The sequence below is a fragment of the Mytilus californianus genome, unplaced genomic scaffold (genome assembly GCF_021869535.1).
Source record: "Mytilus californianus isolate M0D057914Y unplaced genomic scaffold, xbMytCali1.0.p SCAF_11, whole genome shotgun sequence".
Taxonomy (NCBI): domain Eukaryota; kingdom Metazoa; phylum Mollusca; class Bivalvia; order Mytilida; family Mytilidae; genus Mytilus; species Mytilus californianus.
The window spans coordinates 45558389-45572130 of record NW_026262593.1 but is presented as its reverse complement, the minus strand read 5'-3'; the positions used below and the strand labels follow the sequence as shown (position 1 = coordinate 45572130).

The 13742-nt window shown below is 32.6% G+C and overlaps 1 protein-coding gene across 1 annotated transcript in view; it reads left to right on the top strand.

The window, feature by feature from the left end:
- LOC127720927 (uncharacterized transporter slc-17.2-like) overlaps window positions 1-13742 on the top strand; it is a 207951-nt gene that overhangs the window by 179242 nt on the left and 14967 nt on the right. The gene's annotated exons all lie outside the window — the stretch shown is intronic.

Genomic DNA, 13742 nt, shown 5'->3' with positions numbered 1-13742 from the left:
TATGGAAACTTGTGGTATAATTTCAGAGAGATCCATACACCATTCCACAAGTTATTGATTGGAAACTATAAAAATGCTTATTTGGGTCCTTTTTTGGCCCCTAATTCCTAAACTGTTTGGACCAAAACCCCCAAAATCAATCCCAACCTTCCTTTTGTGGTCATAAACCTTGTGTCGGAATATCATAGATTTCTATTTACTTATACTAAAGTAATTGCGCGAAAACCAAATGTCTTTGGACGACGACGCCGACGTGATACCAATATACGACCGCAAAAATTTTGCGGTCGTATAAAAAATTAAAAAAATGACTACTTCTTAGTAACAAAGATGTTTAATATTTGCTTAAATTTCAGGCTTGGTCAGACATGTAACCATGTAGCAGGATTGCTCTTCAAGATAGAATCAGCAAACAGACTTGGTTTAATTATTTTTGTGCGCCCAACGTAGCGGAGGGGGCATTAAGTTTTACTCTTGTCCGTCTGTACGTACGTACGTCCTAAAATTGGTTTCCGTTCTTTAACTTGAGTTTGCCTCAACCAAATGATACGAAACTTATACAACATGCTCATTACCACAATACACAGATCAAGTTTGAATTTTGGTGGCGTCACTTTAACCGTTCTAGAGTTATGCCCCTTTATAAATGGAAAAATTGCAAAATGTTTAGTTTCCGTTCTCTTACTTATGTTTGCCTCAACCAAATGTTATGAAACTTATACACAATGCTTATTACCACAAGACACAGATCAAGTTTGAATTTTGGTTGCGTCACTTTAACTGTTCTAGAGTTATGCTCCTTTATAAATGGAAAAATTTCAAATTTTTTAGTTTCCGTTCTCTAACTTAAGTTTGTCTCAACCAAATGTTATGAAACTTACACACAATGCTTATTACTACAAAACACAGATCAAGTTTGAATTTTTGTGGCGTCACTTTCACCGTCCTAGAGTTATGTCCCTTTATAAATTGAAAAATTTCAAAATTTTTAGTTTCCGTTCTCTAACTTAAGTTTGTCTCAATCAAATGTTATGAAACTTATACACAATGCTTATTACCACAAAACACAGATCGAGTATGAATTTTGGTGGCGTCACCTTTACCGTTCTAGAGTTATGCCCCTTTATAAATAGAAAAATTGCAAAATTTTTATTTTCTTCTAAATATCATTTTTTTTAAATTGGAGTTATCTTCCTTTGTCCATGATTATAGTTGAATCAACTACAATCAATGCTTTATACAATGCAATATTTAATTTTGACTTCCTCTGATAAAACACAGATCAAGTTGAATTTGGGTAGTATCACTTTTACCATTATTGAGTTATGCCCCTTTATAAATCGAAAGATTGCAAAGTTTTTAGTTTCAATTCTGTAACTTAAGTTTGCCCTAACCAAACATTATGAAATCTATATACAATATTCATTACCACAAAACTATTTACAATTTGTTTGTTTCCGTTTTCTAACTTTAGTTTGCCTCAACCAAATGTTATGAAACTTATACACAATGCTTATTACTACAAAATACAGATTAAGTACGAAATTTGGTGAGAACACTTTTACCATTCTTGAGTTATGTCCCTTTATAAACATAAAAATTGCTGAATTTTTCGTTTCCGTTCTCTAACTTTAGTTTGTCTCAACCAAATGTTATAAAACTTATACACAACTGTTCTAGAGTTATGCGTGTTTACAAATAGAAAAATTGCTGAATTTTTAGTTACTGTTCTCTACTAAGTTAGCCTCAACCAAATGGTATTAGACTTACACACAATGCTTATTACCACAAAACTCAAATCAAATTCAAATTTGGGTAGCATCACTTTTACCGTTCTTCAGTTATGTCCCTTTATAATTTTATTTTTGTAAACATGCTTATGTTCATGTCAAAGTGTTATGCTAGCAAACCAGTTAAAATAATACCTAAGAAAATACTATTGTTCATGAGTTTACTTATCAAAGCCAACTAGTCTACAGCTTAAATCCAATACTAGGTACTTCGGTCATACAACTGTACTCATTATTCAGAGTACAACATTCGTGCTCAAAGACAATAAAAAAATAATAAATGAAATACTACATTATAGAATAGTGAACAGTCAGAGAGAAATTGCTAAAAGGGAAGATAATTGCATAATATAAGGGTTACTTCTCTTTGTACAAGATCTGGGGGGAATATACAAATTTGTGGTTATATATTCAGATTTTTAAAAAAATGAGAAAAAACTTTTTCATTATAAAGATTACTTTTTTCCAATAAAAATAAATAATACTTATGCTCTGCCAGATGCATCTGGATGAAACTGTAGAGAAATTTGTCAAGAAAAGAGCAATTTACACTAAGTATTAAAGAAGGAATGGTTTTGGGCCAAAACTTTTGGCCTATAAATTCTAACTGTCAGGGCCATTACCCCGAGAATCAATCCCAAATTCCTTCTTTTTTTTTGGGGGGGTATTTCATTGAAATTCATAGACGTATCCTCAACTTCTTGTCCTGAATAAGATAAATGCTTACTTTGAACCTTTTAAAATTATTTCCAGTTTGTAAACCCAAAGCCTTTATGAAACCCATAGCCTTTATGTTTTCTTTCGTCAGGAGTTCCTGATGAAAAACCAGAACAACCAGTAGTTGTGACTATGGATACATCACATGCAGAAAATGTGTCAAAAGATTCTTTTGAACCTTGTTTTCTGTTTGATGTCTCAAAATATATTTTACCTTATATAGTCAGTCACTTCAAGTCAACAGAGGACAATTTACAATTGAATTTCATGGATTTTATTCCAGAACTTACTGATGAAGAACAGCTTTCTATTAATTTTTCAACTTTAGGTCAATTTAAAAATCCTGAATTGGTACAGTTAAGGGCAGGCAGGATAACAGCCTCAAATTATGCTGTGTACACCAGAGTAAACTCTGTTTTAAAAAAACCCGAAGAGAATGTTGATAATTTACTTGGTATGTTGTGTGGTTATTCTAAACCCAATGCAAATATAAAGTCACTGAAATATGGCCGTGAAATGGAACCTGAAGCAAAGAAAATTTATTATCAACAATATGTTTGTAATCAACAAAATGTTAAATTGTCTGAGTGTGGCATATTTCTAGATAAGCATTGTTCATACCTTGCTGCATCCCCAGATGCTCTGGTGACATGTTTATGTTGTGGTGATGGTGTATTGAAAGTGGAATGTTTATGCATTGAAGAGTGTAAAAAATGTTCAGGGTTTTGTCATTGTACTCTTCCAAATTGTTTGTATCACACAGATGAAAAGTTAACTCTTAAGCATAATCATAAATATTTTGCTCAAGTTCAAGCTCAAATGGCATTTTGTAACAGGCAATGGTGTGATTTTTTCATACATACATGTTATGGTACTTTTATAGAAAGAATTGTATTTGACCAAATGTACACTGAACAATTAATCACAAATGTCAAACATTTTTTTGCAAAATTCATGGTACCAGAGTTATTAAGTCAAAGCCTGAAAGAAAAATGTCAGTTACATCAGTTGGAGAAGATATTTCAGGAAACATTTTTTTCTGTCCTGTTTGCAAATCAGTTATTAAAGAACAAGAAAATATTAAGAGCTTCTCTAAAAGAAGTATTTGTTGTGATAAATGTAACAAATGGTATCATTTCAAATGTATAAAAATAACAAAAACACTTTTAGAGGAATGTAAGAATAAAGAATGGTTTTGTCAAAACTAAATGAATTAGTCACTTAGAGTTATTCCCCTTTCACTACATAATGTGAAGTCATCCTGCAATATTTCTGTTTTACTGAATTTCTTACTTCAAGTACTTGTAATATTAAAAAAATTGAAGTTTCCTTTTCAAATGTGAAATCTAAAGTAAAAAAGATGGATTTGAAATGTTTCAGTACACTTACAAATACTTTTACAATTTATACAAATTTAAAGTAATACACAATTATTTATTTTGTTTTGAAAAATCTTTAAATTTTAAAAAAAGATACAACAATAATAGCAATTTTTTGCTACTTGAATAATGATGAGGTTAATCATGTATGTTTCTTTAAATACATATCAAAAATAGAATTATTTAGGATGACTGTCATAAGATACATGTATATTTAGCATATTGTACTACTAGTTGACAAGAATGATATGTAATTATTCAAACAAATTTTCTTAGTCATACTTCTAACAAGTTGTAAGATTGTAAAAGGCACAATACAATTAAAAAGAAACCCATCATCAGTCATAGTATAAACATAACTATTTTTGTTTTAAAATTTGCTGCCATCGATATTGATATAAATAAATAAATCATGATTCATTATTGAGAGTCATTTTTTTTTCATGACTTAAAGAAAATTTGACAACTATATATAATGTGACTTGGGAAATACTTCATTAGTACGGCATGGATGGCTTTAAACTATAATTCATGTAGGCAATTTAATAATGATTATCTATAAGTTTATGTAAACAGCAGAAAGAATAAATACAATAAAAGAAATTAATGACTGATGATGGATTTCAAACAGTAAACAGCCCTATCCGGTTTTACTTGTTTTATCCATATCGTGGTAAAGGGGGGTACAAGTGACAAAGACCTGCTATTGACCTAATGATATCATATAAATGCTGCAAAAGTGTTAAAGGTAACTCAAATTTAAGAATTCATTCTCCTTATTGCTTGTTCAACATGAATTTGCCTGTTTGCAATGTCTTTTGTAAATTGAACCCCAGTCTTGGACATTTGAGACACACCACGTCTCCCAGGGGGAACTAACAGTTCTGCAGAAAGAAGTGCCAGTTCTTCTCGAATTTGAAATCCCCTGTCTGCCATAACCTTATCATATGGCTCTCTGATTTCAAGAAACCCACTATTGTTTGTAATGAATTTATCGCTTGCCCTTCCTCCATAGGCTTGCGATACATAGTTTATCATTCCTGGTGGAGTAATGCTAACCAAAAACTTTGCAGTTTGGTGATGTTTGTAATCACTCCAAGTAAGGGCCTGAATTTCTAGATTAATTTGGCCTTTCAATAAAAACCTCCGTGCAATCTATTATGTGGCGAACATCCTGGTACCTGTGGTTTTTAAAAGATGGTGGTAAACCTGTCCTTACAAGCTCCTTTGACGGGTTAGAAACAAAATGTCCAAGTATACTTGAGAGCACTCTAATCCATGTCGTAAAAACCCTGGATACAGTAGCTGTCGAGATACCAAATCGATCAGCAAGATCTTCAGACAACAAGGCAAGTCTTAATTTCATCAGGGTAAGCAAAAATTCTTGACGCAGAGATAACGTACGTTTGAAAGTTCTAAAATTTGCTTTATATTTCAAAGGATTCGCAACCCTTCTAGGTCCACGCCAATATGTCATTTTTTTACCACTGGCTCAATAAAAGAAAATAGTGTTTAAAAAACTGCTACTGTTGGTAAACCATTGTAAAATTTCACCTTACGGTCACTGTTAAGCACTATTTGAGTATTAAAGGTTTTTTTTACATTTTCATGCAAGTTTGCCTTTTTAACTACAAAATGTTTTTTCAATTTATAAATTTCTTGTTTTAGTTCTGCAATTTTAACATCTCTTCTCATACAACCTTCACAATTTAAGAAATAGTCATGGTCACAGTTACTTGTGTTAAGATCTTCAGTATTAGAAATGATAGTGTTTAGATCTTCAGTATTAGAAATGTTAGTGTTTAGATCTTCAGTATTAGAAATGTTAGTGTTTAGATCTTCAGTATTAGAAATGTTAGAAGTGGAAGATTTTTTCTGAAGCTCATGTGACCCACGTGTATACAAATTTAAAGCAGAAATATCAGGTGTTGACTGTTCATCCTGAAGCACAGATGACGCACATGTAGGAACATCCATAGGTTCAATGTCAAAAGATACATCTTCACTATCCTGTCGTGGCATTTTAACAGGGGATTGATTTTGAAGCAAACTTCTGTCAAGAGGTGGACGACGAGCACGAGGTCTTTTAATAGGATCATACCCAAGTTTAAGAGTTGGGTAGAGATTTGCTTCAGAAAGATGACCATCAAGAAAATGTTCGGAGCATACTCTGGAATCATAATTTGGTTCCCAAATCTTGCCCTTTTTTGTTGTCTATTCATGATTTTTGTCTCGCCTTGACGGAGTCAAAAAGCTAGACATAGGTATGCTGTTTCCGGCGGCGACGGTGTCAACAATGTATTAGTTTGTGATTAGGTCTAGTTCATGGTGAATCACTAGTGGTAAGTCAATGATATTTGGTATGCAGTTGCATTAGCATTGGCACATCTCATTACTATGGAGATTATTTGGCCCCGCCCACTCAGTCAAGGTCTATTCACCTTGAAACTTTTCATAGTTTTCATGTATTAGTTTGTGATTATGTCAATTTATGGGGAACCACTAGTGGTAGGTCACTGACATTTGGTATGCAGTTGTATAAGCATTGGCATATCTCATTTCCATGGAGATTATTTGGCTCCGCCCACTAAGTCATGGTCTATAGACTTTGAACATTTTGCTCAGTTAACATGTATTAGTTTGTGATTAGGTCAGTTCAAGAGGAACCATTATTGGTAGGCTAATGTTAATTGGTGGTCAGTTGTATAAGCATTAGCACATCTCATTTCCTTGGAGAATATTTGGCCCGCCCCCTCAGTCATGGTCTATTTACTTTGAAACTTTTGCTTAGTTTACATGTATTAGTTTGTGATTAGATCAGATTAAGATGAACTGCTAATGTTAAGTCAATGCTACTTGGTATGCAAATTTATTGGCATTTGCAAGTATCGTTTCCATGGAGATTAAATAGCCCCGCCCCTGATCATGGTTCATTGACTTAGAAACTTTTACATAGTTTACAAGTTAATGTTTGTGTTTAGGTTTCTTTAAAGGGAACGACTTATAATAGGTCAATGGTATTTGGTATGCAGTTGTATTAGCTTTGGCACATCTCATTCCATGGAGATTGTTAAGCCATGTACCTTCAGTCATGGTTCATCGACTTTGAATATTTGCATGACTTACATGTTAAAGTATTGCTTTTTTAATTTCAACATTTGCATTATCAAAACTACAAAAGGGCGAGACATATTTCTGTGATAAGAGTTTATTATCCACAATTTTCTGTTCTCTAGATCTTTAGTTGGGAAGGGAAAGAGCTTAAAAGGTGGTTCACATATGCAACGAAATGTGCCTTTATTACAGTCATGAATATCAGAGTGAATTTCCCTCCATTTTGTTAATTTTTTTCCATTTTGTGTATATTTGAATACAGCACAATTTCTTTTAGCAATTTCATTTGATGAAAAACATAATTAACAAACTGAACATCTAAAACACATGCAACATACCCCTTTTTTAAAAGCTGTCAAAGTATAAAAGCAACGAAAATGTTAAATAAATCCATAAATTAAACTAGATATTTTATAATTGTATTTTTGTGATTATATAACTTCTGTACATGAATAGTAGAAAAAGATTTTAAAAATGTTTTAAAATTTGTGTAAAATTCTGTTATACATGTTATACATGTATACATGATATACAAATTATAGTTTTGTATTTTTCAAATTATAGTTCATGTTGACCCTTATAAAATACAAATCTGATAACGTTTACAGTGGTTGTATTTGATTTTATATTACATGTGCAATGATGTTCACATGTACAAGATTTAAGTTTTATTTTTTAATTATGCTTTGTGTTAGTAATTGAACTTGCTTAATCAATAACTGAATATTCTGGTATTGAGTTTTGGATGTATTGGATATAGCTAGTATAAAGAAAGTAAAATTGAAGCATTTAAAAATGCAGTGTATACATGTTTTTTATTTTTAATCTATAAACATGATAAAGCAATGCAATAAACATGTTTACTTGGATGGAGAGTTGTCTCATTGGCACGCATATCACATCTTCTTATATCTATTTATATCAAAACTCTTTGTTTTTTTCTCATGGACACTTGATGACTTAGACCTTTTAATTCAATAGAGGCTATTAAAGGAAAACCTGGCATTAGGTAGTAAAAAAGACTACAACATGTTGTGTAAGAGGAAAAAACAGAGTTCCCCTACTATTTCATTTCAAATAATAAGCGAGACCTTAATACATATCAAGTATATTTGCTATCTCTGTATCTAAGATATTGTAATAAACACAAAAATAACCCAAATTTAAAGCAGAAAATGAATGTTTAAGCTACCCCCATAGAAGGGGAAAACAAGGGTACTTTGTCCCAACCCATTGTTGGTTGGGAATAAAAACTGTTTCATCCCTGCCAAGGGTAATCGTCAGGTGGATTAAGGCTACCACTACAGTTTGTTGCCTTGTCAGCGAGAAAAGTAACAGAACTTGTCAGAAAGCGAGACATAAGGATTGCTCTTCAGGTGTCAGCGACAGATCTGCTGTCAACAATTGTTCAGTTTCCTACTTATAGGGATTTTTTTTGACATTTTTCTTTCACGCTGTTGGTATTGTAATAAACAACTAACAAGCACCTGAGACTGAGAGGACACATCTCAAAGATTTAACCCCATTTAGTGTATTGCTACACCTTCTTTAGGAACAAAAAAATCAAAATGCATTGAACTTTTATATATATAGTGAAAGACTGCCCCACCCCCTTTTTCATAATATTTCGGTTTTTTTCTTCTTCAGACTAAACTTTCAATTGAATGGGTTTTACCCCAATCAAAAATGTAATAATTAAAATCCAGTATATTCTGTAATAGAAGGCCGGTTTTTGATAGTAGAGGAGAGAGAAAACAGCCGACTGAAGGTCAAAATAAAAAATGTATGTTTACATTTCATTACCACGACCTTCAACGTAACCAGGGTCCACGATTTCTGTTTGAATTTATATCTTTTCGTGCATTCAAATATATATTTCACATGTGAAACCACTTACGAGTATGTAATGTTAAAAGTATAATTGTTGAGCATTGCTTAAATGTGTGCTATCGACAACAAGACGTGAAAAATATAATGAAGTTGTCAGTACGTCCCAATCATAATGGCCACCAATACGGTTTCCGACTCCGAATGACCTATTGACCGGAATAAATTAAAGATGGCGGACTCATTTGCATACAAGTGTAAATTCAACTATTACATGCCGTATGTACCCGAACTTTAAAGTGTCTGGAGTTAGCTGGTACGGTGTTTGGGATGGACTGAGTTAGGGCTTCAACTTTTTGCGTATTTTTACTTTTAATAGGCTGGTTCGTGTTGCACAGTCTTTAGTTTTCTATGTTGTTTGTCTTTCGGTCTTGTACATTTTTTGTCATGGCGTTATCATTTTGTTTTCAATTTATGAGTTTGTATGTCCCTTTGGTATCTTTCGCCTCTCTTTTTGCAGTCATATCTAGGAAGCAGTCGGTAATTGACACATTGGCGCAACAGTTGGTTGTCATTAAACTCAATTTAAAAATTATGCCTCTTCAGATAAGCATTTTTATCAACCCATGTAATAATGTATGGTACTTTCTAGATTTTAAACACACAAAAGAATATTTAAGACGATATGTGTGATCTCCACAGTAACAGCTTACTATTACATCTGAAACATATAATATTTTTAATTTCGTTACAGTTGGAGATGTGTGCTAAAAGATATTAGCATGTACATATTCGACATGACAGCGGGCTGTAATCTTAGATGGAAATAAACTCTGTAGCTGGTTTCTCTGCAACTTTAAGCGAGCGGGCGTAATGCCAGAAACTGCGGACAGATTATTTGCAAATTTTCGATGGTTAGACACCACATGTCTGAACAAGTGAAGTTGAAGTTGTAGCAATACTGTCTGGGTAAGTAGTTACTTCACTAACCTCTTAACCATCCTCCTTTAATTTTTCAAAGAAATCTCTTGCCAACCGCTTGTCATTGCCTATTTCAGGGGGACCGAAAGTCAAATATTTTAATGTCATATTAAAATAAATGTATGTACGAAAATATAGGAAACAATGTCATATATCAAAAGTGAGAACGAATTATTTCCAAAATAATTACATAATAGTTTTTAAAGATACATTTATCACGGCCGGTTGGATATGATTACAGTGATAATTAATTACAAAATATTTGAAAAGAGAAAATGTTTATTTATATAAATACGCTTGTTTCTCTTTACGTTTTAATTCTTATATGGAATATTTATGATGGAATCTTCCAGGCAAGGTAAGAATATCAAATAGGAATTCTCGAATATAAACTTCAAATAAAATCATAAAAAATGACCACAATTGTAGCAGCAATGTTCAGATTGCCGGTTTATAAATATTGAAATTATACAGAAACTAAGGTTTCAACTCCCTCAGGCAAAGTTGGCCTAAGTTGGATTTGACTATTTTTTTAGGTCCTTTTTGGTTTATATAACTCTTCAACGTTTTCGGTCTTTATACATCCTTGACTTTCAAATATTCGGCTTTGAACGTTCCTGATGAAGGTAAATCAAGAAAAGCGCTTCGGACACATAAAATTTATAACGTGTTGTTTTTCATTTTCTTTTAGGCTGAAAGCTAATCCATTATTTTATCATTTTGAAATATTGCAATAAAGATGGAAATTGTGTTGGAATAAAAATATTCGAAAAGGAAGGACAGAAATTTATATTTACAATATAAATATATGCGTTAACAAATAGAGATTTATAAATAACGAGCTATACATATCACTATTCATTTTTAGATAGCCTGGGAAATTACGAATATATTTCATATGAATGAAAAAAAAAACGTTTTAGGATCAATCTATTTGGCAGAAGTTTGAGTACACGGCTAATTTGTATTTGCCAAATTGACATGTTTTTTGAAAGTCCAAATGACGTGGCTGTAAGCAAATAAGGGCCACCATACGTCCTTCAACACAATGCATCACATACCATACAGTTAGTTATTAAATACCCCGACATGACAAAATGTGAAATCGTTCAAAACATAAAATGGCTTGATTTAGAACAAAAACATAACAAAACGCAAATATGACAGACATGAACCGATAAACAACAGGCTCCGGCCTTGAAACAGTCATATACATACTGTGGCGGGGTTTAACATGTTTGCAACGCTCAACTATCCATCAAGCCTTATACAGTTATTTTTATTATGTTAAACAGTTATGTTTATTATGTTCATACATTGTTAATGTATCTTGGTACTTTACTGCATAAATTAAAGGTCATTTGTGTTGTCACTTTTAAGTCATCATAAATGTCAAAATGTACAAATCCGACCAAGAATGGCATATTAACACAGACGTTTTTGTTATAACAGATATGAGCGTACCCCTTACCCCACAAGATATTTGCACACAGTAACGTCTTTGTAAAATACATCTTGTAGCAAAATTTTTTTTTTTGTGAAGCCTCGGCTCATATTTAGATATAAGTGATTAAATCTAACATTGAGGCTATATTGACAGTTTTTGAAGTTTTGCAGTAAATTCAAGATCTAGAATTTAGAAAGACAGTGCAAAAAGCTTACAAGTGGGTCAATATGTCAACCAATTGTAATTAAATTTGTTTCACACATGTTATGATAATTAATTATATAGACAAGAGTGATGAAAATGACGTTAAACACCATTAATCAATCAGTCATTACAACGCATTGGTAATGTTAGGTATTTTAATTTAGATTGTTTCAGGTAATAGGGAGATGATTTAAGTTGAATCATGCATTATACATATAACATATGCATTAAACATTCGAAACTAATGTCCGAAACTGCTATCCCCGCGATATAATCCTTTTGTGCTGAGGCGGCGTAAAGCACAAATCATGCAACCAATCTGAAACTGCCTAACGTATAGATTATGTCGAAAGTGAAGACGTCTTCTATTAGCAGGACATTACATAGAGTCACTGAAAACGTGAATTAAACTGTTACGTTCTCAAACATGTATACGTATTGGTTGGAAGGAAAAACTTAGTTTCGATATTAAACAATAACCATATTGCTATTTCTTTTGCTTTATTAGATATCCCTTGTATCTGCTCTCAACGTTGGATACTTTCCTATTTTGTTTTTATCGGCATTACGTTGCAATATGCTTTAAGATCCAACTTGAGTGTGGCCATAGTATGTATGGTGAAAGCTGGTAACATTTCATCGGAAACTCGTTTTAACAATAGTTTCCCTAAGCACTGCACGGAACATATGGATGACCAAATTCCTATTGAGGTAATTTCTTAATTGAAAGCTATGTAATTCGTGGTGTACACATGTTGGTATTTAATTATCCCTTAAGATCAATGAACAGTAAATTACATATCTTTGTGTTATTTTTCAATTCGAAAGATATCCTGCAAATAAACATTGGAAAATGCACAAAAAGCATGTTTCACCACGTTAATGGGATTTGTCATGTTTATAAAAATATATAGGAGAAAGTAATTTTTATTAGCACATGATATAGTTTCATATATGAATTGTTATCAAGGTTTGATAGAATATAATAAACCCAGCTTTTAATTTAGCATTGTCTAAGGAGGAATACAGAGACATCAAAAGATAGGGTCACCGACTTGTAAAAGCGACCTAACTTAAATTCTTTTGAAAAAAAACCCAAAACAATGGTGGCCGGATAAGGCCATTTCACGTTTTCGCCCTTCAAACTCTATTGGGAGCAAACGCGAAATCGTTTTATGTCCTGTTTTTGCGTTTTCTATTTCTCGTTATCGCGTTTTTACATTTTCGCAATTTGCACTTTCGCGATTTCTCGTTTTTCGCGATTTCTTGTGTTTTGTTAACATCGCGATTGTGCAATTTCGCGTTTTTGCAATATCGCGATTTAGCGTTTGTCAATTACTGCCAACTTGTGTCAATCATTTCGTATCTTTGATTTGATTGGATAATTATTAACAATTTGGAGATAAACTGACTGGATATTTTTGCGATCTTGCAATATGAAAGGTTAGTGTCGGTGAAAACGCGAAAACGTTAAATCGCAAAAACGCGAAATTGCGAAAACGCGAAATCGATAAAATGCGAAAACGCGAATAAGATAAAACGCGAAAACACAAAAGCGAAGAAGCGAAAGCGCGAAGTCGAAAACGAGAAGTGATACCTTTCGCGTTTCTACGTTTTCGTGGTACATGTATTGTTTTTTCGCGTTTTTGCCATGTAGAATTTTAAAAGCTGAAAGGCGAAAATGCGAATTGACCTTATCCGGCCACCGTACAAAACATCTCAGTACGTCATTTGTTTAAATGAATACACAATTTATGACAGAACCATGCAAAAAGCTTACAAGTGGGTCAATATGTCAACCAATTGTAATTAAATTTGTTTCACACATGTTATGATAATTAATTAAAAAAAAAATGTTAACTTTAAAATTTGATCTTTTGCTTCTATAAGATTTTCAACGCAATCTACTGGAAAATATGAAAAAAACATTGCGTTTTCAGATGATGGATATTCTGACGGTTTTTGATGTCATTAAACCCTAATATAAATGCACTATCTGTTACCACTAACAGACTTTTGAATTTCACATAATTATAATAAAAATATCATTCACCACAAACAAACAAAAAAACGAAAAAATTAACATCCACATCTTTTAATGATTAGCAGAATAGTAAGCTTAAAAAGGACATTAGTAAACGCACAGCCCCGACGTTGTCTTTAAATGTTTTTAGATAGAATATTTTAGCGTTCTGCATCTTTCAAACTAGTTTTGAAGAATTATGTCAAAAGGAAGTTTCCCTATATCATCAATCCTCCTCATTTCGTTTGTTTGTTTGTGAA